Raw genomic sequence first — 26,928 nt, forward strand, 5'->3', positions numbered from 1 at the left:
TTATTTTCATCACCATACTCTTTGGAATCTTCTTCTTATTCTTGTTTTTTCAAATCAAATCAAATTTATTCATCAAAAACAATTACATTACAAATTAGAATACTATAACAATGAATACAATCAAAACAATGAAGTTTTATGCATTGAATAATTTCTCAATAGGCAAAGATAATTCAATGAATAAATATACACCCCACTATAAATTGCATGTGTTGGGGTATAAGTTATTAGTTGCTTCTTGCGTGTTATAATTACTATTTACAAACTTCATGTTTGCATATACTTCCTTGTCTCCATCGGCAACTTCAACATAATATGTTATCATTTTGCCGTTGAAACTTTAGCTCGTTACTTCTGCTTCACTTTTCTCCTTTTGATCTCAATCCATCATTTTTCGCTCAAAATCCTCTACTAATTCATTCTACTTCTGATTTAACCTTTTCATCCTATTCTCTATGATAGTGTTTTCATGATCGTTTTTTTTTCTTCGACTTCCCCTTCAACGTTATCTACAGTATCTACGTACATTGTCCATTCATGTTATCTTCATCCCAATTTTCTTCATTTTTCCTTTCTCTGAATTTTACAATCCTCCTCCTTCCTCTTCATCGGTTGCTCTCTACATTTTCTTTTGCTGTCTTTTTCTACTTTTGTCCTTATTGCTTGAATTTGTTTCGTTTTCCTCGTATCTATCAGTTCTACTATTGGATTCTACTCTTTTACTTCCTTAGGTCCTATACTTCCTCTTTATCGCTAATTCTCTTTTCCTGTCTACTTATTCTTCTTTCCATTATCGTTTTACTATATTATTTTTCATCAATTTCTGTATTTTTAGTAGGGTAGGTTTGTGATTTTTTATTCAAATTTTCCAAGTGCAATATCTCTTGAGTTTTTTTATTCATTGTGATAAATTCTGTGATTCATTTGAAGTATTATGTCAACCTTAAAAATTCAAAATGTTCAAATCATTATTTCTGGACCAAGAATCAAGTGTCGAAGCAGTGTGTGATATCATAACCTCAACCTTTGGACAACATTAACTTTTTATCAAAATTTGTGGAGAGAAATAGTACAGGCTCAGTCTAGTTTTTCCTTCAATGTCATAATTATATTATGATTGTAGTATTTTGTGCAATAAATGAATAAATAAATTTTCTCCCCTATCCACTATGTCCTTTATCAGCATCATCTTCTATGAAAGTTCGCGAAATGCTTGTTTTCTTCCAAATTTCAATTTTTTCAATTTCAATTTATTAAATCAAATCTGTTTTTCTTTTTCTTCTTCCTCTCATCCCTATTTTCTTTGTTTTTCTGTGATATTACTCTTTAAAAATCGTAATTGATGAATCCTCCGTTTCTTTTTTCTCATCCTATTTTTCTCGTTTTCCTTCTCCTTGTCTTTCTATTCATTAAATCTATTTTTAATCTAATACTATTGATATTCGTGATTATTTTCATCGTTCCGACTCCTCAGTCTCATACTATTTGAAATAAGTTCTCCCAATGTAAATCTCCACATATTTCACTTTTTCTCCATATACGTTTAATCATTAATCATTCCTCCATTATTCCAGCATGAGTGAGCAGCATACCAGCATCCGTTTGATGGTTTGCCACTTCTTTTCTTCGTCTTCCTCCATCTTCTAATCGACTCCAATAATACAGCACACTGACATTTTCTGTCTTTTTTTCACCGCTGCACAAGTCAAGGAACGGTACACCACATACAGTTACCGTCTTCTCAGAATCTGAAGCACTTTGCCACTTCCGTACCTACATAGTGTACGTTAGGCCTATAGGCACACACCTGAACTTATGGCCTATTACTTCTCGGCTAAAAATATCTCAAGAGTCTTCGTGGATCTATTGGTAGCACACTTTATATTGATCAATTTGTTTTAGAAAAAAGGAAAGAATATAGAAATTTGAAACAGTATTCATGTATTTCCAAATATCATTCTAATTATCAATCTATACTTTGATAAATGAAGATATGTCATGAATAATGATATGTCATTGATGATGACATAAAATTTGACAGAACCCAATTCAAAAGGAGTGTTGCAAAGTGTGGGAAATACGCCCAGTGGAAATTAAGAGGAGGAATGTGGTCTTTTCCCAAGAAATAAGAGAGTCTATATCGGCCACAATAAAAAAAATTGGGTGAATCGAAGAAATAAGGATCTAGTACGGCATCCAAAGTAAACACGATTTCCATATAAGGGAACTTCATGCATAATAATAATAAAGGATGGAACTGGCTTATAATAATTAAATGAAATGAAATATACACGTACGGGATAGAAAAATTACGTATATTTGATGCATCATCACGTCTGAACTACTGGACTGATTAACTGGTAATTTTTCATATAGATTCTTAATTCAGCGAAGATGGTTATGGGCCTATTTCAAATTCTTCAAGATTCCACTCTGTCAAGCTTTCAGTTTGTAAAGTTTTAAAATAGACCCTTGCGGAGCACGGGTTACCTGCTAGTTTATAATATACTCTAATATACAATCACTGAATGATATTGGTTGAATTCAGGAGAAATATAGTTTGGTATTTCTTTTTCATTTATTAGTTTTTCTCATTTTTCTGGAAGATTCCTGCAATTTACAATGGTAATGAGATTAGATAAGGACAATAATCTATCAATAACAATTCCATACGAGAGAATTCAACCAATCACAAGCTATCCAATGAGAATGCAGCAGTTGTTTCATCATGATTTTTTTTATTCATTCATTATTTGTAATTTCTAGATTATTGATTTGGTGTAGAAATTAATATAGACATAACCTACATAATACTGGACGATTCGAGATAAAATCAAGAGATAGAAGGAGTTTTGAGCAATAGCCTGGTTTTTCTTTTCTGACTATTGTATTGGTTGCTCTATCCAATAAATAAATGAATAACTCTTGGAGACAGTCGATGAAAATTTAGTTGGAAAGAATTCAAAAAAATCATTATAGGTAGCCAACAATAAAGTAGAGATTTTTTGATGTCATAACAACAGTCAATAGAAGTTGAAGTGATAATATAATATTATTGAGAGTTGTCATGATGACTGCCAATATCACTTGAGTGAGAGAGAATGTAACCCCTCTCTATCTCACCAATGAGACAACATCAGTTTTATTGTCTTGGCGATAACCAATGGTACTTGAGTGGCAGGAACGTCAACCACGAACTAACCAATGAGAAAGAAGCTACTCTGCTATCAAGGCGACTGTTAATGGGAGTAGAGTGGGAGTGGATTAGACCAATCACACGCCAGCCAATGAGAGAGTAGCAATAGCGGTATCCAATAGTAACTCAGTAGAAGATATCTTTGTCAATTATAAGTGCCGGTTGCACATAAGCCGGCTAAATTTTTATGTTAATTAATTACACGAGAACCAATCAGAGAAGCCGTCTTTTCAAAAACGCCTTCTTTGATTGGTTCTCGTGAAATGATCTTGATTAAAATTTAACCGGCTTTTGTGCAACCGGGCCTAATAGTCTCATCTGGTAAATAAATGAATAAAATGCTGTATGATCTGCTGGCTAGCTCACGTTTGAAAACATTGACACTGTTATGAGGTTCACGTTATATTATAATGGCAGTATTTGATTAACATTGGTGTTGTTATCGTTGTCTATCATTTGACAAAGCAGATAGCGCTATCCTTTTTCTCGCTCTGTAACGATGCCAGATCGTTTTTCTATAATGTAGAAGTATAATTATTAAACAAAATATTTAATATCAATTATGAAAACTCATCATTTAATCATTGAAGAATATATTATTACCTTGAGAACAAATACACCGTGATTCAAAAAGAATACCACAACTTTGAAAATTGATAACTCTGCAAAGAATAAACGGAGAGTAAAGCATTATCAGTCATCGATTATAGGAAGCTCTGAAGTTTTTTTGGTTCCTTATTTAGTCCCATTGGCACTCATCTGTCCGTGCCTATTTGAATGAAAACTATCCGAGGCAATAGATCGGCCGCCAAACAGCTCGAGACAGAGCACTTCATCACTGGCCTCCAAGAAGCCCTGAGCTCACCCCCTCCGATTTTTTTCTGTAGGGGTACATTAAATATAAAGTGTACATTAAATATAATGTGTATATCTGTACGGACAGATGAGTGCCAATGGGACTAAATAAGCAACTAAAAAAACTTCAGAGCTTCCTCAAATCCATGACAGATAGTGCTTTATCTCCGTTTATTCTTTGCAGAGTTATCAATTTTCAAAGTTGTGGTATTCTTTTTGAATCACGGTGTATAATTGACTATTCCAAATAAGAATTAACGTTTAATATTACATCAGATATACCGGTATCAGCTATCTTCTATAGAAGGCAGTAGCAAGGCAGAGGTTCGGTAACGCTGTTCTCCTATCTTTCTCCAACTCCCATTATAACGTGGACCTCACTGTAGCTCACATCTGAAAACTTTGACTCTAGATCTGAGCCATCCAGGTCACTTAGCAATTATTTATTTATCACGTCACAGACTTATTCGATATGTCAAAACACCAAGTAAAAAATGTTGTTTTAAACATTTATATGGAAACTATTTAAACAAATTTATACTTTTCTCACTAAAAATGTTGTTTTAATCATTAATATGGAAGCTACTAAAACAATTTTTTTTTACACTAAATCTTAAAAACTATGTTAATGCAATTATTAATTAATTAATACATCTATTATCTACACCATTACATTATACACTTATACTGTACGATTAGAAAGATTAGAAACCGTAAGATATTAGATACCGAATACGGTATATAAAGATTAGAAACCGTGCCATGTCATTTAAGTGTTAGCCTTTTAAACGTCTCATCTGTCAATTTAATTTTATTGATAAAAAATTTGCAATAAAAAACATAGCACAGACAATGACTGACACAGATGAAAAGAACAAAAGAACCCATATTGCACTCGTAACAAATAATGTTATCTCAAGCTACCACTTGCTGTGTTTGCCTTATCTATTGTCATACAAAGATACAAGGTTTATAACTATATATTTACATTCAAGTATGTGAACTCTTGTGGTATCTATATATGTATTGCACATTTTTTTGTTAAGTTGTCGGGCCAAAATAAAAGCAGAGACAAACTTGTCAATGTCACTTCCATCTATATTCACTCTATATCTATGTTTGTTGTTCGTGAGCTATATATTTATTTTTCTAGTAGTGTCCGTTCTGTCAAGTATCGTCCTTCACTTTTTGCGTTTTCATTCTTTGTTGTTTTTATTGTGTTCTCAATTAAGCTCAAGTTGAACTTGAGAAGCTGAGAGGGGCTTGGCATGTTTGCAATGGAGTTGCTGAAATTTTATGCCGGTGTGTGATGGTTTCTCATTCATCTTATAGTTTCAGTGAGCTTTATTTTTGAAGTGTATAAGGGATCACAAGTTCGAAAATTATGAAAATCAGATGATAGAGGCTAAGCGTCCAATTTTGAATCTATAAAGCGAAATGACACTCACTCACTGACTGACTTACTCACTCACTCACTCGCAGAACTAAAAATCTACCGGACCAAAAACGTTCAAATTTGGTAGGTATGTTCAGTTGGTCCTAAAGAGGCGCACTAAGAAATCTTTTGGCGATATTCTAACTCTAAGGGTGGTTTTTATGGGTTTAAAGTTCTTTTAGCTTGTATATTCTTCTTATTCCAATATCTTAAAATTATAATTGAAATGTCCATGCCATATGTTAATATAGAACTATAATCTAGATTACCTCTTCGAAACAGTTGTTCTGGTAACTAAATAGAAAATTTTGTCAGGTTGGCATTAAATTGAGTTGACTTTGTTAGGTTGGCACCAAGTTGAAGATTGAAATGCATTTATCCAGGTCCTCCTAAATACCAATTTATCCAGTTAGCCAGAATTAGCGTTTTCTCAGCTTTTCTGCGTTTCCTCACCTTTTTTAATAATTGATGGAAATATATTTTAAAAAAATCAGTACACAGGTTTAGCTGAGGTGGAAGAATTTTGTTCGCCAAAGATACGCTGATATAGTAACAGGTGTTTTTCGAGATCAAATTCACATAATACGTTCAAATTCGGTACAGAGGTTCCGCTGAGGTCTACATGCAGGCGCGCGAAGCGAGCCCGCTGATCTCATTTTTGGACAATCCAGTCGGGGGTCCAGAATTCGGTACAGAGGTTCCGCTGAGGTCTACATGCAGGCGAGCGAAGCGAGCTCGCTGATCTCATTTTTGGACGATCCAGTTGGGGGTCCAGGGGGCGGAGCCCCCTGGCTAGACGGATATGGCGAACGAAGCGAGCCTGACGGCTAGTTTGTAAATAATATTATTTTGAATGAATTTGCATGGAATTTTTTTGACATGAGCACGAACGGTGTCGCTTCCATGGAGAAGATATGAACTTGGGGAAAAGTTGATTCTTCAGCCAACGTCTGGTCCCCTATAGCGACTTATGGAGATTTTGTTCATGTGAGGAGGCCTCTTTTATATTTTCTGTGATAATGTTTGTTGAGTTTTGGGTTGCACCAACTTGAATCGAACTATGTATTAGCACATAACAGCTACACATTTCGGTCTTCAGTGTTTTTTATTAAAGTTCAGGCTAATAAGAAATCTATATTATAATAATCTATTATAAAATAAAGGAAAGAATTGGCTTATAATACGTACGGGATAGGAATTTCACAAATGACGCATCATCACGTCTGAACTTCCCAACTGATCAACTTTAAATTTTTCATAGATTCTTAATTTTCACCGAGAATGGTTATAGATTTTTTTGGTTTCTTCAAGATTTCAGTAGATCAAGTTTTCAGCTTGTCAAGCTCTCAATTAGAACTTCCCCAAATTAATTTAGCCCTTGCGGAGCACCTGCGTGTTATCTGCTATAGTGAGGTCCACGTTATAATGGCAGTGGATGAAGATAGAAGAATAGCGATGCCGATTCTCCGCATTAATTAATTATATTTCTACACTGTCAAAAACATAATTGGCATTGTTGTGGACCTAGAAAAGGATAGTACCACCGACTTTGTCGAATGATAGACAAGGATAGCAAAACCAAAGTTGATCAAATACTGTCATTATAACGTGGACCGCACTATAGTTAATAATAATATTAACGTCTATTTATTTGGATACAAAGAATAAATCATTAAAATGATTGGGGAAGGATCAACAGGCACAGCCCAAAACTGTCCCTTCCCCGAATTTTGATTAATTCACTGGTACAAAAGGTGGGCTTTTCATTCACTTGTGAATTTGGGTCCAATTTTCAGTGCAAACACTTGAAAACAAAAGAATTTTGAATTATAAATTGAATGACGTGCTTATATTTCCATTCAGATTAATAACCAGGTGTTCCCATCATAAATTAAACACACAATACTAATATACAAAATAGCTTAACTCTTTTCAAAATAATCTATGATACTCCAATCACAAATCAATCAATAATCACGTCAATTTAAGGCTACAACCTTACCTTCAGGATACATAAATAATTTATTCCATTCTACTAATCGTACCCTAATTTATTCTGTGATTTATCCCACTATCAACCGATTTCTTAATCGTTTCAAGCTGAGTGGTTTATCACGTTTGGCTGAGAAGCGTGTGGGTAGTGTAATGTCCTTTAACGTTATTTGTCATCTGAGAGGTTATTGACATCAGGATATTGTCGCAAGGTTGTGTAGTGTGAGGAAGTATATGTATATATTTTGTGATACAATATTCTTGAATATGGAAGTATTGAGTGAGAAAACGTTGTATATATTTTGTGGATATGGTATGGAAGTAAGAAATGAGGAAATTCATGTATATTGTGATAGAATATATTGCGAATATGGAAGTGAGGAAATGTGTATATAGTATATATTGTGATAGAATATATTTGTTGCAATATGGAATAATATTGCACGCTCTTGCGTCAATGTACCCTGTGAGTCCTAGTTTTTTTCACCAGGATTTGCAATTGCTATTCATATACCGTTGCTCTACCGTTCCGCGCCATCAAAATATTCCACTCTTTATTCGGAATCAGGAAATTCGTCCTAGTATGAGAGACGAGAGAAATAGCTGATTCCTTAGTCAATTACTGTGTGACACGCCACATTCATAGAAGAGCAACGAACTGACAGATTTTTCTAGAAAGTGGGACAATCGTAGACGATATTTGGATCGTTTTGGTCGGGTTAATTCGAATTTTCTTTCTAAAATCTTGATTTTTCAAATAATTATTTATATTTTTATGTTGATGGATTTTAATTTTAAATTTTCCTGCTACTGTTCATTTCACAACTAGTTTTATCAATTTTTCCATCTATCATTATTAGTTTATTCTACTCCTCATTAGCAGATTTAAAGAAAGAATAAGACGTTGATGTTGTCAATACCTCTTTAATTTATTTGAAAATTAATTCATCTTACAGAACCAGGTTTCATGGTAATGCCTACCACATACATCTTCAGCTGAACTAATGTGTTTGTTATTGTTGAAGGAACAGGAAATTCAATTTTAGGTTATGTGTTGGGGTTGTAAAAGGGAACGAGAATGAAAAATGTTAGTGAGAATAGATGGATTATAGATGTACTCTATACTCTACATCTACTCTACACTAGTAGTTCTGTGAACAGTAGACCTCACGCAGTATTCTCGTCCACAAGTACCTTATTGAAACTATAGACCTTATGGAAATACAGCAATAGACTGGCTTCTCCACACATCTGTGTAATCACTTGTCAGCTGATTTATGATGAATAATTCTATAGTTTGATTTTAACTCTAATATTGGCGTATTAAGTAGGCTCCTTTTTTCCTTTTATATTATCCTTGAAATGCAAAATTTCCAAAAACCTTGTATATACGTCGAAGCGCAATTAAAAAGGAACATACCTGTCAAATTTCATGAAAATCTATTACCGCGTTTCGCCGTAAATGCGCAACATATAAACTTTTAAACATTCAACCATTTAAACATTAAGAGAAATGCCAAACCGTCGACTTGAATCTTAGACCTCACTCCGCCCGGTCAATAATCTATGTATTCTACATCTACTCATAGATGTAAATCGATTCAAACAAATTATTAGTCTGAAGCTTTTGAATTTACAGTTTTGTCAGGTTCACTCCCATCTGTTCAGGTGCATACTCACTCAGTATTGGCTAAATGTGGAGCATTTTTATTATCAGTGTAAGGCTTATTTAATATCAAATAATTTATTTTAAACAAAAATGTAGATAACAAATAGACTAATATAAATAATACAAGCATCAAACAAAAACAAAAAATATAAGAAACAAAGTTAACAGGGGATATAGATTACAAAGTGTTAATCTGAAGTGTTAATCCTAACTAGAGGACGTGGCCTGAATCGGTCACCTGACCATCGGGAATACCGAACAGCCGTCGCTTATCTTATCTCAGAGATTCGAAGGCTCGCTTACCACAACCCTTATCACTTCCTTGAACTTTCCCATAATATAAAATATTGTCCTTGTAATTATTCTTTCAATTATTAATTCATCCTCGTCATTATTATCCTTGTATTTTAGTCTACTCATAGAGAGTAAATCATAAAATTCTCAATTCAAAGAATAATATCGGGGCACCGAGCTTCGCTCGTTATTTTTATTTATTGATAAACAGAACACAATTCTCAAAAATGATCGTGTTTATATTTTACAACTGGCTATACGTCAGCTTATGAGTTTCGGGGATGCGATATTTTGATTTTCCACAGAGTCACTCGCTCACTTTTTACTATCCACAGACGACGAAAGTATCAGCTGTTTCAGCCAAGGATGAATTGTCCTTTTAATGTCGTTCAGCGAGTTTTCCCAAGGATGAGACCTAGTGCAATCGAATTTTTATAATATTATAAACCTACTATGTTCCAAATTTCGTGAAAATCGTTAGAGCCGCTTTCGAGATCTGTTATACATAAATAAATAACCATAAATATAAATAACCAAATATAAAAATATATACAGATATTGCTCGCTTAATATAATAGGATTATTGAATTACTGTTGAATCTAATCTATTTGAAACACATTGTCAACTAGACTGTTTTTAAATCATGTCCAAACAATTAATTCATAATATGATTTCTAAATAACTTAGTTTTCGCTGAGTTTCAATTGTTCTCTGTTGTAATCTCATTTCTAAAGTGTTGGAAAAAAGCTGTAACCGCAATTCTGTAGTAATGTTAAAAATCTGGTAATTTTCTGTGGTTTCACTGTATATGATGTAAAATGTCCTAATAAGCCTATCAATCCCAATCTTTATTGGGTTTAAGATTTTTGGTTGGTTAATAATAATTGCTTGCGATTTTTGAAGGAATTCTTGAATAATTGTCTGAATATAATAAGCTATACTTTCACCTTCATCTTTTCGTTATCATATTTTATTTCCTCTATCAATCTTTCCTCTATCATTTCTCTTGATTATTCCTCATCGTCTCTCTCCTCAATGCATCTTCTTTCTCTGTTCTTGAGCTATAGTGAGGTCCACGTTATAATGACAGTGGAGAAAGATAGGAGAAAAACGTTGCCGATCCTCTGTCTTGTCAATGCCTTCTATAGACGGTAGCTGATATAGGTTTATTGATGTAATATTAACGGTTCATTCTCGTTTAAAATAATAAATTATATTTTATTAAGCAAGAAATTTTATTTTTCAATAATTTTATAATGAATTTCCTTTGAAATATTTTGTTAATTAATTATCAATTCTACATAGTTGAAAGACGATCTGACAACAGAGCAAAGCGAGAAAGAGATAGCGCTATCCGCTTTGTTGAATGAAAGACAAGGATAGCAATACCATTAACACTGCCATTAAAACGTGGACCTCACTTTGACCTATTTACAACGGTACATCTATAAACCGATACAGAGATCCAGTTCAAGTTGGATTCTTCAGATCTATGGAATCATTTCCTCCCAATCTGAACGGTAATCATTGAAACTCATTCTTCCTTTTTTTGTTATTCCTTGGTTTCAGATTATTCTTGAATATTTTCCACTCTCTTTATACCGTTCAGGAACCTCTCCAATTTCAAGATTATTTCTCAAGATTTCCTTACTCTTTAAACCTTCAATCTCTTCTATATTTCTTTCATAATTTTTTAATGGCTCTACATTCTACCACCCTCATTATTCTTCGTTTCTATTTCATATTTCCTCTCAATTTTCCTACTTTTCCCTTTCAAATATTCTCGAATATTTTCCACTCTCTTAGTAGGTCTACCGTTCAGAAACCTCCCAATTTCAAGATTATTTCTCAAGATTTCCTTATTCTTTTCAAACTTTCATTCTCTTCCATATTTCTACCATAATTATTGTTTAATGGCCACACATTCTACCACTCACATAATTCTTCGTTCCTGTTTCACATCTCCTCTCAATTTTCCTATTTTTCACTTTCAATTTCTCACCTAGTTTCCAATCCTTTTCTAGTTATACTCTCAAATTTATTCCATTAAATTTCTCACCTATTTCACCAACTATCCAATTTCCCAATATCTTTTCGTTCTTCTATCTTCATCTTTCTCAATCTTCTCTCCTTCATCACCCTCTTCTTCAAATTTCCCTCTATCCTCATCCTTCTTCTTTCCTCCTCTTCATCCTCCAAAAACTCCGTTCTTCCCTCATCTTTCTCCTCACTCTCCTCCTTTATATCCTCAGCAAATTTCCTTCCATTCTCATCCTTCTTCTCACTCTCCTCCTCTTGTCCCTCCTCAAATGTTCTTCTATCTTCATCCCTCTTCTCACTCTCCTCCCGGTCGTGTGTTGATGGGAAGGATATTACAGTACAGTATTTTATATCCTTCTTAGAGAATCGAATATTATTTGTTGAAACACCGTCCATTTATGAAGTTACATTACAATTTTGTATTATCGTTATTCTAATTGCATTTAATCTTTATTCTCATTGATTAATTTTTTATACTTTGTAAAATTCGTTGATTAATTAGCATTACCGTCATTTTAATGTAAATTAGTGTATAAGCCAGTAATTAATATTGTAACATACATAAATAAAGAAATCTAATCTCCTTCCTCCTCCACAAATTTCTTTCCATTCTCATCCTTCCTCTCAGTCGCCCCCTCTTTACCCTTGAAAACTTTTCTTTCTCCTATTATTTTTCTTCTCAATCCCTCACCTTTCCATCAATCCTCTATAACGTTCCATCCGTTTACATCTCTATACCTATATCGGCACCTGACCTATTACTACACTTCGCTATATACAGTACCTGTACGGCACCGCTTTTGTTTTCGTTGCCTGACCGATGCGCGCGGTGGTGGGGGAAAGTGTACCTGTGCGCATGCGCAGAACTCAACCGCCGGCTGCCAAACGGCAGACAAGTGGCATTTGACTTCAGTCGTTCGCTGGCAGCGTGGTTGACAACATTGTCAAAGCTCGTCCGTCGTGTTTCACAATAATTTTTACGTGACTACGTGCGGAGTCAAATTCACGCGTATGACGTGATACGAGTGTTAACTAAGTGTCGTGATCAAGTGATTTAAAAAATTGTCGATGTGTGAGTGAGTGAGAGTGATAGGTTTGTGTGTTTCTACTCTCTTTTTCTTGGTCCAGTCTTCTCTTCACAGGTCGTTGCCCCCCTAGAAATAAAAGAAAACCCGTATAAGTAGGTATTCTTGTGGAGATGCCGTGAAGCGCTATGGATGTGTGCTGTGGTTTTTCGAGTGCTGTACTTGAAAAAAGAAAGGGCATTGTGCTTTTTAGTAGGTATGTTGGGTGTTCCCGTTTTTACTTACCTCTAATGAGACCTGTTACTTGTATTTGTTTCAATTTTTGGAGCTGGGAGTATCATGGTTTAGAAGTAGGGTTAGGATTTGGGATCAGGGATGATGACATGAATTCTTGAGTGTGTACCTACTTTGAAAGAGAAATGTTGAGTGATTGAGTGTCTCTCAATCCCTGATTAATGAAAATTTCAATTCATATAAAATAGGGGGTTGTGATTTTATTCCGAAATATGTAAGCCTCTAATATATTGAGTGGATGTGATTAATTTTCTCATTATTTGTTACAATTATCTGTGTGTGAAATAAGTGATTAGAATTATCAGTTAGTCTAGTTACCCACACATCGATTTTTCGACGGACGATTTTCTGCCGTCCTTATAAATGCTATTAAATTAAACCTAACTTGACAAACATATGATGTGTATCCGAAGACATTATATGTTTGCTAAGTTCCATCATAGAGAAACAATAGCGTAAGTAGATATCCCATGGTATAGGACGTTTAGATCGCAACTTTTACTGTTATCTCAAGCCGATAGTCCACGTAGTTCTTTACCGTGAAGCTGTATGACACTCGTAGTCTCCCATACTGTGCCGTTCATACACTCTCACCCTAACAAACCAGTAAAAATCGACAGTAATCGGCTTGAGATAACAGTAAAAGTTGCAACATAAACGCTCTATACCATGGGATATCTACTTACGCTATTGTTTCTCTATGGTTCCATCATAGATAAAGGATAAGCATAAGTCTATATTTATTGTCTCTGGTTCCATTAAATCTTGTATCATTTGTAAGTACAGCCAAAAATCGATGTGTGTGTAACTCTGGTTTCAGGGTAGGAACCTTGTTCGGCTTAAAAACAATGTGGATGTAAGAGTCTTGCTTTGCGGTAGGTATTGAAAATAATTTGAAATCTGAGTGCAAAGTGGATTGTTCTAGTTAGATATTGTATTGGTTGTTCTCGTAATTGTTTCTGGTATTAGAAGTGGAATAATATTAATAGTTTATATTTGCTCAAAATGACATCATAAGTTTCATTGTCTGGGATTGACGTGACTTTTCACGTGTGAAACTGTGTGATTCTGAGATGAATATAATATCAAAGTGCTGAAGTATTTATTATTTGTAGACAAAATAATGCATCTATTGTGGTCTTTGAGGCTCCTTGTAGGAGACTGATAAGTGTTTTCCTTGATACGATGATAGTATTAGTTCTGTGAACAGTAGACCTCACGCAGAATTCTTATCCACAAGTACCTGATTGAAACTATAGACCTTATGGAAATACAGCAATAGACTGGCTTCTCCACACATCTGTGTAATCACTTGTCAGCTGATTTATGATGAATAATTCTATAATCTGATTTTTACTCTAATATTGGCGTATGAAGGAGGCTCCTTTTTCCTTTTATATTATCCTTGAAATGCAAAATTTCCAAAAACCTTGTATATTCGTCGACGCGCAATTAAAAAAGGAACATACCTGTCAAATGTCATGAAAATCTATTACCGCGTTCTGCTGTAAATGCGCAGCAACATATAAACATTCAAACATTTAAACATTAAGAGAAATGCCAAACCGTCGACTTGAATCTTAGACCTCACTTCGCTCGGTCAATTATTGATTGATTGATTCATACAATAAGACAGTACATCATCAAAATGATAGGGAGCCAAAAAATAAGGCACCCTTGTGCTATTCTATTCCTCTCCCAAATTTAGATAAGGTTACACATAGTCCGAAATAGGTTAAGTCTTGTAGTTAATCACTTCACAAAATTTTCAGTCCCTAATTTATTTTCACAAAGTAGATTTTGAAATTTAGATACTTCAAAACCATGTATATTAGAAATATATTTCTCAGAATTTCAGAAATTTGCCAAATGCAAACTCATCAGGTAAATTACTTGAATGAAATTTCATTTAGGAATTGATCAGAGGAAATTTAATCAGGTAATTGATAGAATGAATTTTCATTAAGGAATTCCTCGAATTTAATTCCATTAGAGCAAAACTTCATAATGGATTAGATAGTGTCTGATATCTGATTACAATCTTCATATTGCATACTAATTTTATAACATATGCTTCACTATATACTATGCTTTACGCTTTCTAAGCGTCCTTGAATTAATAATTTAATTGTTATTGAGGAGGCTTTCCATTGTTGAGTAGCATTTCTAAATTGAACGGTTAGTAGGTGTGTAGGTCCAAGTTTCAAGCGTCTACTTAATTGTTTGTATTCAACTCAATCCATTATCATTAGTAGTTGTCAAATTTACTATCAATGTTCTGAAATTTATTATAAAAGGTAAGAAATTGAACAAATTCTTCACTTCACGTTGGAATATCTGAAAATCATAATTTTGTAACAATAATGATTAAAATGGTGTAAGGAATATTGTAGCCCAATAGACAGGGTTTATAGAAAACGTTAGGTATTGTTTTTTTCCAAATAGGTTTCACATAAAATTTTTTTTGTTAATTGGTCAATCATATTGATAATGATATGACAGTTGCATAGTCGATTATCAGAATTTGTCACAAATAAGGATTAAAATGTTGTTAGGAATATTGTAGCCAACCAAACAGGGTTGATAAAAAACAGGGTTGGTTAAGTATTGTTTTTTCCACATAGGTTCTACATAATAATTCTTTTGCTAATTTGGTCAATATAAAAGATGACTGTAGTCGAACTTGGAACGCTACCTTCAGATTGTAGTTGGAATTCATATTATTGTATTGATTATAATGAATTTTATTCGCAAGGATGGAAAATTCAGAAATTTCTCAGTAGGAAGTTTGATTGTAATTGTAACTCCCTTAAAGGTCAAGTGGTAGAGAGAACTTGGAAGTCTTAACTCCGCCTAATGAAGAATTTTTCAATTTGATTAAATTTGAATTAAAAAGCTTCCAGTATATTAAAAGTGTAAGCTATACTTGGTTGGAAGGTTAGAGAGAACTACCTACGTTAGAAAAAATATAATTTTTTTCATAAGAGACTTGATTGTTATTTGAATGAAAATGAAAAAGCTTTCAGTATATTAAAGAAGCTACTGGTTGGAACTAAATTTGAATGAATTCAGTTTCTAGTGAAAATGAAAAAGCTTTCAGTATATTAAAGAAGTTACTTGGTTGGAACTAAATTTGAATGAAATCATTTTTTTGTGAAAATGAAAAAGCTTTCAGTATATTTAAGAAGCTACTTTGTTGGAACTAAATTTTAATGAAATCAGTTTTTAGTGAAAATGAAAAAGCTTTCAGTATATTAAATAAGTTACTTGGTTGGAACTAAATTTGAATGAAATCAGTATTTAGTTGAATAAAAGTTGTGTGTAGGTTGATGATGAGGAAATAAGCACAGGAAAACCCAACTGATTACTGGAAGTATATATGATTCGCTAAAGTGGAGTGGGGAAACTCAGTAAAACGCTTTCCTTGTTTACTTGACAGTTGACAAGTTGATAAACGATGTATGATTTTATAACAGGGCACTTTAACGCAGCAGTGCTGTGTTGTTACTGTTATATTGCATAGTATAACTGATTGTAACCATAAATATAATTATGGAGATTCCCACTTGGTCGAGGCTACTCGTATTTATAGAGAGTTAGTACTAATACTATTAAGAGTTAATACTAATCGTATTTGGTAGAGAGTTAGTGGGGAGGATATTTTTAATATTCTTCCCAAAGAATGGACATTGATATGTCCGAAGCTCCGCCAATTTATGTAGATGCATAACAATATGATTATTATCTATAGTTATTATATTACAAATTGCTTTTTCATATAATATACAGTTCAATAGTTATTTTCTTAGTCTATATTATGTAAATTCATCTATAACTTTGCTGTATTGTAAGCTATTGTATACAAGTGTATAAGCCAGTATATATTGTAATCTACATAAATAAAGTACTCAATCAATCAATCAATCAATCAATTCACATAAAAATTAGAAAATGATGGTACCCTTTTTCAACTTTATTTTATTTCATAGCGAAAAGATAGCATAAGAAGATATCCATAGATCACCATAGAGAAAAATTATCATAAGTAGATTGATATCCCATAGTATAGGTCGTTTATGTTCCAAATTTCAAGCCGATTTCTTGTTAATTCAAGCCTATTACTATCGACTTATGGCCGGGTGAGTGTGTAAAGGTGCGTACAGATATACGCGCCGCGAACATGAGATATTCACTTTTAATCAGCTGACTATATCTGTATTTTTACAGAAACGGTAAGATACAGATATAAAAAGGTTGGCATCAGCTGATTAAAAGTGAATTGCTCATGTTCGCGGCGCGTAAATCTGAACGACACAGTATGAGAGATGACAGTACAGTATGACATATCGTCCATGATATAGGGCGATAATGTTCCAATTTTCACTGTTAACTCAAGCCGATAGTGCATAACACGTGGTTCCTTTCGACGCTGGTAGTCTCTTAAATACTGTGTCGTTCTTACGCTCTGACCCGGCCAAAACAGTAATAATCGACAGTAGACGATAGTAATTGGTTTCAGTAAACAAGAAATCGGCTTGAAATTTGGAACATAAACCACCCATACCATGTGATATCTATCTACTTTATGCTATTTTTGCTCTATGGTAAAACTTATATCATGAGTTACATCATATACCGAAGTCTTCAGACTTTAGATAGAGGCTTTCACACCTTCTGCCTAAAGCCATGATAATGAAAAGCTAGATCGGCTTGAGTAATTGGCTTGAGTTACCAAGAAATCGGCTTGAAATTTGGAACACAAACGACCTACAACATGGGATATCTATCTACTTATTCTATTTTTTCTGCATGGTAATCTATATAATAAGAGAGAGTAGGGTTGTGTTTGTTCGTGTGTTCGTTTTTTCGCATCAAAACATGTCAACTTGTGGATTGCATACCGGAAAAACGGGAATGATTTAGATCTCCAAATTTTGAACATAGATTCTAAAAATATCAATCTCGTGCTCCTGGAAGCCCAAATTTCAATTTTCCTTCTAGATTTTTCAGAAATAATGTTCAAATTCATCGTTGCTACCGTAGGCTACATGAAGTTCCATAGCCCAAAGTGTGTCTTTTATGAGCAGGTTATAAGACTACAATTTACGAACGTCTATGTAGCGCAGCGGTAGAACGCTCGGTTTTTAATTCCTCGGTTCGAATCCCCGATGCTTCCCATTTTTTTTGTTCTTAATTTTTTCCCTCGAAACGTATTATTATCAATTATTTTTTGAAGGAATTTGTTTTCATTACTATTGAACTTGGATTTTATCAAATAATTATTTTTAATGTAAAATTTTGCCACCAGTACAAATGAATTGGACATAGTCTTCATGCTGTAGGCCTATAATTGAATTTCATAAGAAAAACATGAATAGATCACATTAAAAAAAGTAATAATTTATATTCTTCAGTTACAATGTACAATCAGATACGAATTCCCAGTGAAACGAGTATTTTAGGTATTTTGTTTGGAATTGGGAAAACAAAAGGCTGCCTGATTCAAATTGAGGAGGATCCTAATCGAACTAAAATTTATTGATGTATTGGAAAAATCAATATGATTCTGTGAGGTTTCCAAGTATTATGTATTCTTCAGTTTTCTATACTATAATAAAGGAAAGAACTGGCTTATACACGTAAGGAATAGGGAATTATGTTTGACGCATCATCACGTCTGAAATATACTCAACTGATTAATTTGAAATTTTGCATATAGATTCTTCATTAACCGAGGATGATTATAGGCCTATTTTCAAATTTCGATTTTTTATTACGTCAAGTTTTCATTTTGCAGTTTTAAAATAGACCCTTGCGATGCACGGGTTACCTACTAGTATACTCATAAGCTTACGATGAGTTACATCAGATACTGAAGTCTTAAGAATTTGAACTGAGACTTTCACACCTTCTGTCTAAAGCCATGATAATAATAAGTTACAGGTTGTTTCCGCGGTCTTGCAACATGCTACACAAATCTCAACCGAATCTTGCAACAAGTTGCACCAATCCTGCAACATGTTTCACGGAGCTTGCAACATGTTTCCCGCCAGCCACAGGATGCTGCGTGATGTCGTAAAGCATCCGCCATTTTTTCTTTATTTTAAATCTTTTCCACAGAGTTTGCAAGAATCGTGTAACATTTCGTGACGATTATGTTGCTGTTGTGTTTTAAAACTAATCGTTTTAATGGTTTGGCGTGTTTTAGAAGGGCAGCCAATATACACTCATGCAACACTCTTCTAGAACAGTGAGATTCTCTTCATACTGTCACTATTGATTTAATGGGCAGCGTTGATGTATTTTATGAGGAATTCTGACAGTTTGTATCCCACTTCTACATCTGTGAGATTCATGTAATACTGGCAGCATTGATTGAATCAGAAGCATTGATGTATCTTATGAGGAATTCTGACAGTTTTAATGCAACGATTCTACAGTGAGATTCATTTCAAACTGGCAGCATTGATTCAATGGGAAGCTTTGATGTTTCTTATGAGGAATGCTGACAGTTTGAATCTCATTGAAGGAGTGCATGCATTCATAGGTGCTCAAGGCATTCTTATCACAACCATGTTGGTTAAAGTGAGAACGAGACAAGAAAAATACTAAGGAGAAAGAACTAGTTGAAACGAGACAAGAAAAATACTAAGGAGAAAGAGCTAGTTGAAACGAGACAAGAAAAATACTAAGGAGAAAGAACTAGTTGAAACGAGACAAGAAAAATACTAAGGAGAAAGAACTAGTTGAAACGAGACAAGAAAAATACTAAGGAGAAAGAACTAGTTGAAACGAGACAAGAAAAATACTAAGGAGAAAGAACTAGTTGAAACCTATTATTTTCGAGAGATAGTTTGTAAAGTTAGAGATTTTTCAAAAATTCGACTGAGTCACTGCCTGTGTGTTTTTATTTCATTAGAGAGTTTTCGTTGTATTTGAAAAGGTTTGGGATATTCACTACACTGTATATTTGCTACAGACGAAAGTTTGTTCAACTAATGAAATAATAGTTAACGATTTCATCATCCTTTCGATCTGCTTTCAACTAACAGAGGAATAGGTAAATTCATGATAAAAGAGTAGGCCCATTCAATCCTCATAAATATTACACTCCATCTCATGCACAGGCCTAGGGCACATGAGGGCATCATAGGCTACTCTGAAACATAAGCTGCAGCCCATATGTATTATAGATTCATAATTCTTTGGCTACTGTATATCGATCTGCACTTGGTATTAATCTTGAACAAAGACCTTAAAGATGCATAGACTCACATGCAGCGCTAGTGTCGTACTTGGAATTGAAATCCGCCATTGAGGGGGCAACCCATATGATTATTACATACCAATGCCACCAATGCCTTTGTGATCTATAGTATTACAAATAAATAATATATAATATCTCGTGCTAAAATACCCCAATGGCGGCCTTCAATTTCAAGTAAGAGCTATCATTGGGAAGGCATAGGCATTGTGGGTCTATATCTCTTTAAGGTCTTTGATCTTGAATATATGAATTCACTATCATTCTAAAAATATAGTATAGTGCTACATTCGAATGTTATCATGATAAATTATATGTATGTTAATTGAAATCGTATCTCAATAATGAATCTACTGCGTTTTCACGTGATTATGAACTTATCATGAACTATTATGTACTCAAAGTGGAATATGAAATTTATATTCAGATATTCCATGTATAAATTACTGACATTTGTTTCGATATTAATCTGAAATTAATATATTCTCAATATCTTGAATAAATTAATATGGTATATATTCAAATGTGCCATGTATCAATATTATAGTTATCTCCATTGAACGTTTATCTCAATATGATAATGAATTCCTTGCATTTTCACATCATTATACTCTCATCCTACTAAGTAAAATATGAATGAATTGATTTAAATCATGAATCAAACTCAATTCATGATTTAATTGACTTAAATCAATGATAGTTTGATTCAGAATCGAATTAGTACAAGAGCGAACATTGTAAAATATTGGTTCTAGTGTTTCATGAGCTGATAATTCTAATAATATTTTTAGTGAACAGACAGAAAGAATGACTGATTTTGTTTCCAACCGATGCTTCTTTGTTTTTTTACGGAACTTATTTTTTGAAAGTACCCAACTTATCCTTGAGCTAGCCAATGGCGGTTCTCTAATATACTAGCTGATTTGTGGTGGTACTTATAGCTGGGGAAAATATACTGCAAAAGGTTCCCAATATATTGTTGTTCGTGTCTTGTAGCCATAATAGGAGAGTATTGTAATCCCATTTTTCTTCTCGAATCAAGGTTAGTTTCGATAGTGTTTTGTTTCTTTTGATAGGGTTTTGGAGTTCAGATCGTGTTGGCTATCTAAATCTTCGTGATTTTTATTGTTATCCGGTTTTATAGAGGTGCAAAACATGATAGTGAACTAATCATGAACAAAATGTTATTGTCCTGTAGGAAAACAGAATTGGGAATTTGATTTCCCACATCCTGTTTGGTTTTGTTTAACGTGTTGATTATTTTTATTTATTCCATTTGAAGACAAAATGCGTAGTAGAAGAAAAAACAAGCACATCCCTCACTATTTCTAACACAATTTTGATAAATATGGTGAAAAGTTTTATTTATACAATATGATAATCTCCACTGAGTCTAATAAGACTCATAGTGGTACAAAACAAAATAGCACTGTACTTGAATAAACTATAAATTGATGTAGAAAAAAATTATGATTGATGAGTACAGTAAAAATATGGATTACTCTAAAAACAAGATAGAAAGATAGACAAAGAGTTATAATTTTCAGGTTATAAAAATCAAATTTGATTTAAATTTGTCTTCACCTCCATGACAAACATGTGATTAAGTAACTCTTATAGAATGCTTAGTATAAGAAATAATCGAAGTTTCTCGTAGTTCACAATAATTAGTTCCCAGTGTAGTAAAGTTTTCAAAATCATAAATGTTAAGAGATTTGTAGGTTTGTAGAGCATGACATTTCTAATGGATGTGTTGTTTGTGCAAGGAAAGATAAGTTTGGCGTTCCTCCAATCCTTGCAACCACGATTAAATGTCATATCAATGATTATGTAACCACGAGACATTGTTGTATCGTCTGCATCTTTCTCTTAGCTTGAATTTCAAGATTGCTTTGTTTTAGTGTTCCTCATGTGTGATTTGAGCTTGAATTTCAAGATTGCTTCTCATGTGATTTGCTTCCAAATAATTGATACTTACTTATCCAATAATATTTATTTATTTATTTATTTATTTATTTATTTATTTATTTATTTATTTATTTATTTATTTATTTATTTATTTATTATTTATTTATTTATTTATTTATTTATTTATTTATTTATTTATTTATTTATTTATTTAGAACAGTCACAAACACGATATTTGGAAAGAGAAACAGGCAATTGCCCAAAACTTCTTCAATTCCTTGATTTTGGCACATAAATAGTCCAAAGTGAGGATAAGTTTAAAATTTCTGTTTTCACCAAAGATTAACACTCAGAGAATACGTATTCGAGATATGACTGATGAATTTTGAATTTCGAAGGGTTGATAAGAGCCGGAAATAACACTAAACAATCCGAAAGTTTCAATAATATATAATAATATAATAATATATATTATAATATAATAATATATTATATATTATAATATATATAATAATATTGGTCTATAATATTTTTCATTTTTCGAAAATGTTTGTAAACTTTATATTATATTTGTGGTGGAGATAAAATTCATTTTTCATTATTCATAAATAATATTACTTTTCTTGCCCTACTACCATAGGTAAGGAAAGTATTACTTTCCAAAAAGATTAAGGTACCCCAAATTCAAGTTTTCTGTACGTTTCAAGGTCCCCTGAGTCCAAAAAAACATGATTTTTATATATAGTAAACCTGACTGATACAATAAATGGCGATACTCATCTAACAAGGTTGGAAAGCAAACAGTCTTCACTATATTGCTAGAAACGATAAAAATTGGAGAGATTGATAAAAAGCAATGATATGAAATGTGACGAAAAAACTGAAAATCCTCGAATCCTTCATCAACTTGTATACTTAATTTTCTTGAGTTTTAAATATAGTTGCATCCCAGTGCTGCTAGCTTCAGTCAGAGAGTATAGAATATAACCATAAAGAAAAGATAGCACAATGATATCATAATCATGATGCATATGCCTCGTTTTCTCTATGATGTATCATAGAATATCACATTCCATATTGAGTATAGAATTTAACATAGATTGCACATTCTATACTCCATGGCTATAGGATAAGTATTTCTTGTGGAGCAAAAATTGTATTTAAATCTTCCCAGTTATTTAACAAGTAGCTCATAAATAATTTATCATTTGAAGTACTCAACAAGGTTGAATACTTATTCTGATAATTAGCAAAATGATTTAAAATTATTTTCAAGGAAGAGATCGAGCTTCAGTTCATGCATTTGTTTGTTAAAAAGCTGTCTCTCAACAAATTTTATCTCCAAAATTCTCTCCCAAACCAGTTTATGATGCAGGAAATACAGTACTGAATATTTGGCGACAAATTTCAAAATGTAAATTTTTACGTGGCAAATAGCTAATAAAAAATTTGATTGATACTGTTTGGTTGAGAAAAAGTGCGGTGGCAGTTGTGAAGTAAGATTCAGAATTAGTAATGAAAAACATCAATGTTTCTCATAGAATTACTGCTGACAGTTTGAAGTGAAACCCACTGCAGAACAAAGTTGAAAATTCCTTTAAAAGAAACAGGTTGCAACCGGATTGCCCGTTAATTTTACCGGTTGATCAAAGTCTGCTGATTTGGTTCGTCAAATATTGCAACGTGTCTTTCTAGTTTTTTCACAGATTTGTTTGATTGCTGTTTCAATTCCAATTTGTCGAATCGTTCAGTTTAGCTTTCTCTTATCATCGACAAGATAATTAGTTGAAATTGTTGTCTGGATTAGTTGTCAATGGTTGTTTGTATTAGTTGTCAATGGTTGTTTGTAGTTGTCTTGTCCATAGAGAAACAATAGCGTAAGTAGATATCCCATGGTATTGGGCGTTTATGTCGCAACTTTTACTGTTATCTCAAGCCGATTACTGTCGATTATTGTCGAATTTTACTGTTTTGACCGGGTAAGAGTGTATGAACGGCACAATATGAGAGACTACCAGCGTCATAAAGCTTCACAGGAAAGCACTACGTGGACTATCAGTTTGAGATAACAGTAAAAGTTGCGACATAAACGCCCTATACCATGGGATATCTACTTATGCTATTGTTTCTCTATGGTATTGTCTGTTGAAGCTATCTATACTTCTTGCGTTTGAATTAGGCCCATATGTACCATCAGAGATGAAAGAAAAAATTATAGTATTTTTACTCTATAATACCATCTACTCCAGACAAATCTCATCCAGGTTTACATGAAGATATAGTAGCATGTATTATGTGTTTCATTGCAAGCTTTCAGCAATAGCTGATCAATCTCCGTCTAATCTGAGACGGTGAAAATCTGGATTAGTACACAACAGTGACAGTGATCACTGAAATAGTTATTTGTGCAACTAGTGCGCAAAGTGACAGTTTGCTGCACCGAAACAAACGTTTACGCCTGAGCCGTAGGCGAGGGCGGAATGGTTTCTTGAGTGCAGCAGAGGAACTTTGCGCATGTATTTCACATTAAGTTTTTCCTACAGTTACCATTGAATATGAAAAGTGGGTAATTATGGGTAAAATTCGCTGAAATCCATCAAATGTATATCTGTGTAATTTTATTATTAATAAATAAAATAGAATGTAGTATGTGTGTTTGAATGGCGGCTGTGTGCTATCAACTGCTGTCATTCACTGTTGTCCACCACCTCAAGATTCTTATAACGTGCACAACAGTCACTGTTACCAACTTAATTTTGATTTTGCTGCACTGGTGCTCCATATAACCTACTAACTATTTCGCGTTGCCATGTTGCAAATCTGGAGTGCAAGAAAAATTTTTCCCTCACTAGAGCGGAAAAGTGATTCTTTGCGTTCTGTAATCAGTGCAGCAATTGCCACTTTTCAAAGTAACTGTAGGAAAATATAATTCCCATAAGTTCTAATGGGACTATTTCCACTCAGCCCGGCCGAGTGAGTATGAATAATCCCATTAGAACTTATGTGTTTTATATTTTCACTGTCACTGTTGTTTGCGAATCCAGCTTATGTGTCGTTGATAGTTCCAATATAGACAGTTGACAGTTTTGGGCTATGCCTGTTGTCTTCTCCCAATCATATTATATTGTAATAATGATTTGTGATTGTTAATGGAATAAATAAATAAATTAAGATTGAGGTTATGTTCAACGTTTCTTATTTTAAAAAGCATTCTACAATGAAAATCTGCAATTTGCCTTTGATTTTGTATTTGGAAACGTTTAGGTCTACCTCAATACCGAAAATCACAAACATAATTCAAAAATTGGAATGGAAATTTTCACGTTTAGCATGTTACTTAATAATTAAAACGTTCACCAGAATATAGAAATTCAAAATAGTATCGTATGTCACATGGACGGGAAGGGGACTTTTGCAGGCGAGAATGATGTTTCATTCGAATTTCATTAGAAATTCATTTGAATTTCATTTGAGCACTGCAAAAGACATTCACGTCCGAGTAGCATACAATATTTGTAGTCATAATAATCTAAAGAAGAATAATTATTGAGAAATAGAAAACAGGTAAACTTGTGCTGAAGTTACTACATGCATTCTATAAACATAACCCAGTTCACAAATTATGAATCAGGAATTTTGCGGAAGTTGACAAAACTTCCACCTAGAGCGCTGAAGGTGGTTTTTTGTAGCAGTTTTGCTGATCCTTTTTCGGAACTAGGAAACATACTCGACTGTAAAGAAAACATATGGTTCATAGAATCATATGTTTATTTGTTCTGCAAACAGCTGTTTACCGGCTTGATTTCATTCATGGAAAACAGCTGAGATTGAATGAGTATTACAATAGTTATTTGTGAAACTAGTGCGCAAAGTGACAGTTTGCTGCACCGAAAGAAACGTTTACACCCGAGCCGTAGGCGAGGGCGGAATGGTTTGTTGAGTGCAGCAGAGGAACTTTGCGCACGTATTTCACATTAAATTTTTCCTACAGTTAGCATTGAATATGAAAAGTGAGTAATTATGGGTAAAATTGCATGAAATGCATCAAATGTTTGTGTGTGTGATGCTGTTATTAATAAAAACCTTAATTTATTGTCAAATTGAATAATGTATGTGTGTTTGAATGGCGGGGCGGCTGTATGCTGTGTGGGTGGGTGGCTGTCGACTGCTGTCATCCACTGTTGTACACCATGTCCTTATATTATAACGTGGGCCTCACTATGAGTGTTACCAACTTAATTTTGATTTTGCTGCACTGGTGCTCCATATAACCTACTATTTTGCGTTGCCATGTTGCAAATCTGGTGTGCAGAAAAAATTTTTCCCGCACTAGAGCGGAAAAGTGATTCTTTGCGCTCTGTAATCAGTGCAGCAATGGCCACTTTTCAAGGTAACTGTAGGAAAAAAATTATTAGCAAATCAATATTTTGCTCCTGGTCTGGAATATTAGAGCACTCTCATAGTGTCGGAAGTTTTAAAAATTTCCCGGATGTTACTTGCTTTGGATGTTAGTTTGTTGATGCAGATAATAGAGAAGCAATTTTTTCTCAATTTACAGTTATTTCCTTTTCTACTGTACCTAGGACGAGAACTAGTAGAAAGCCCAATTTGTCAATTAGAGCCGTCATCTTGTAGAAGTGTTTCATAACCATTGCTCTATTCTAGCGGTCAGTCGGTTTCTCCTAGTTGATACCTAGCAGGCCGATTATTGCTGGTCATATCTATTTGAGTAGTCTGGTCTGAATTGAAGACTGACCTTATTTTGAAGCAACAAATTTCCCCCGAGATGAATTGCTTTTTTATCGTTTCTTCTGACTTACTTCCTACTTATAAAGCATCATCATCTTTTTGTTCGTTCTCATTTTTTTATACTGTTACTTTTTCTCTTATTTTTCGTCACTTTCATTCCACATTTTAATACTTACTACTTATTATATAATTTCTTGTTCCCACTC

General features: G+C 33.6%; 1 protein-coding gene across 3 annotated transcripts in view; it reads left to right on the forward strand.

The window, feature by feature from the left end:
• Nucleotides 1-26,928, forward strand: part of LOC111046393 (serine/threonine-protein kinase tricornered) — a 325,540-nt gene that overhangs the window by 116,347 nt on the left and 182,265 nt on the right. The window contains exon 1 of one of the 3 annotated variants that reach the window (XM_039429977.1): nt 12,390-12,575. The exons of the other annotated variants lie outside the window; for them this stretch is intronic. The gene's annotated coding sequence lies outside the window, so the exon portion shown is untranslated. Of the gene's footprint in view, nt 1-12,389; nt 12,576-26,928 lie in introns of those variants that run through there. 3 annotated transcript variants of the gene reach the window in all.

Source organism: Nilaparvata lugens, chromosome 6 (genome assembly GCF_014356525.2).
Source record: "Nilaparvata lugens isolate BPH chromosome 6, ASM1435652v1, whole genome shotgun sequence".
NCBI lineage: Eukaryota > Metazoa > Arthropoda > Insecta > Hemiptera > Delphacidae > Nilaparvata > Nilaparvata lugens.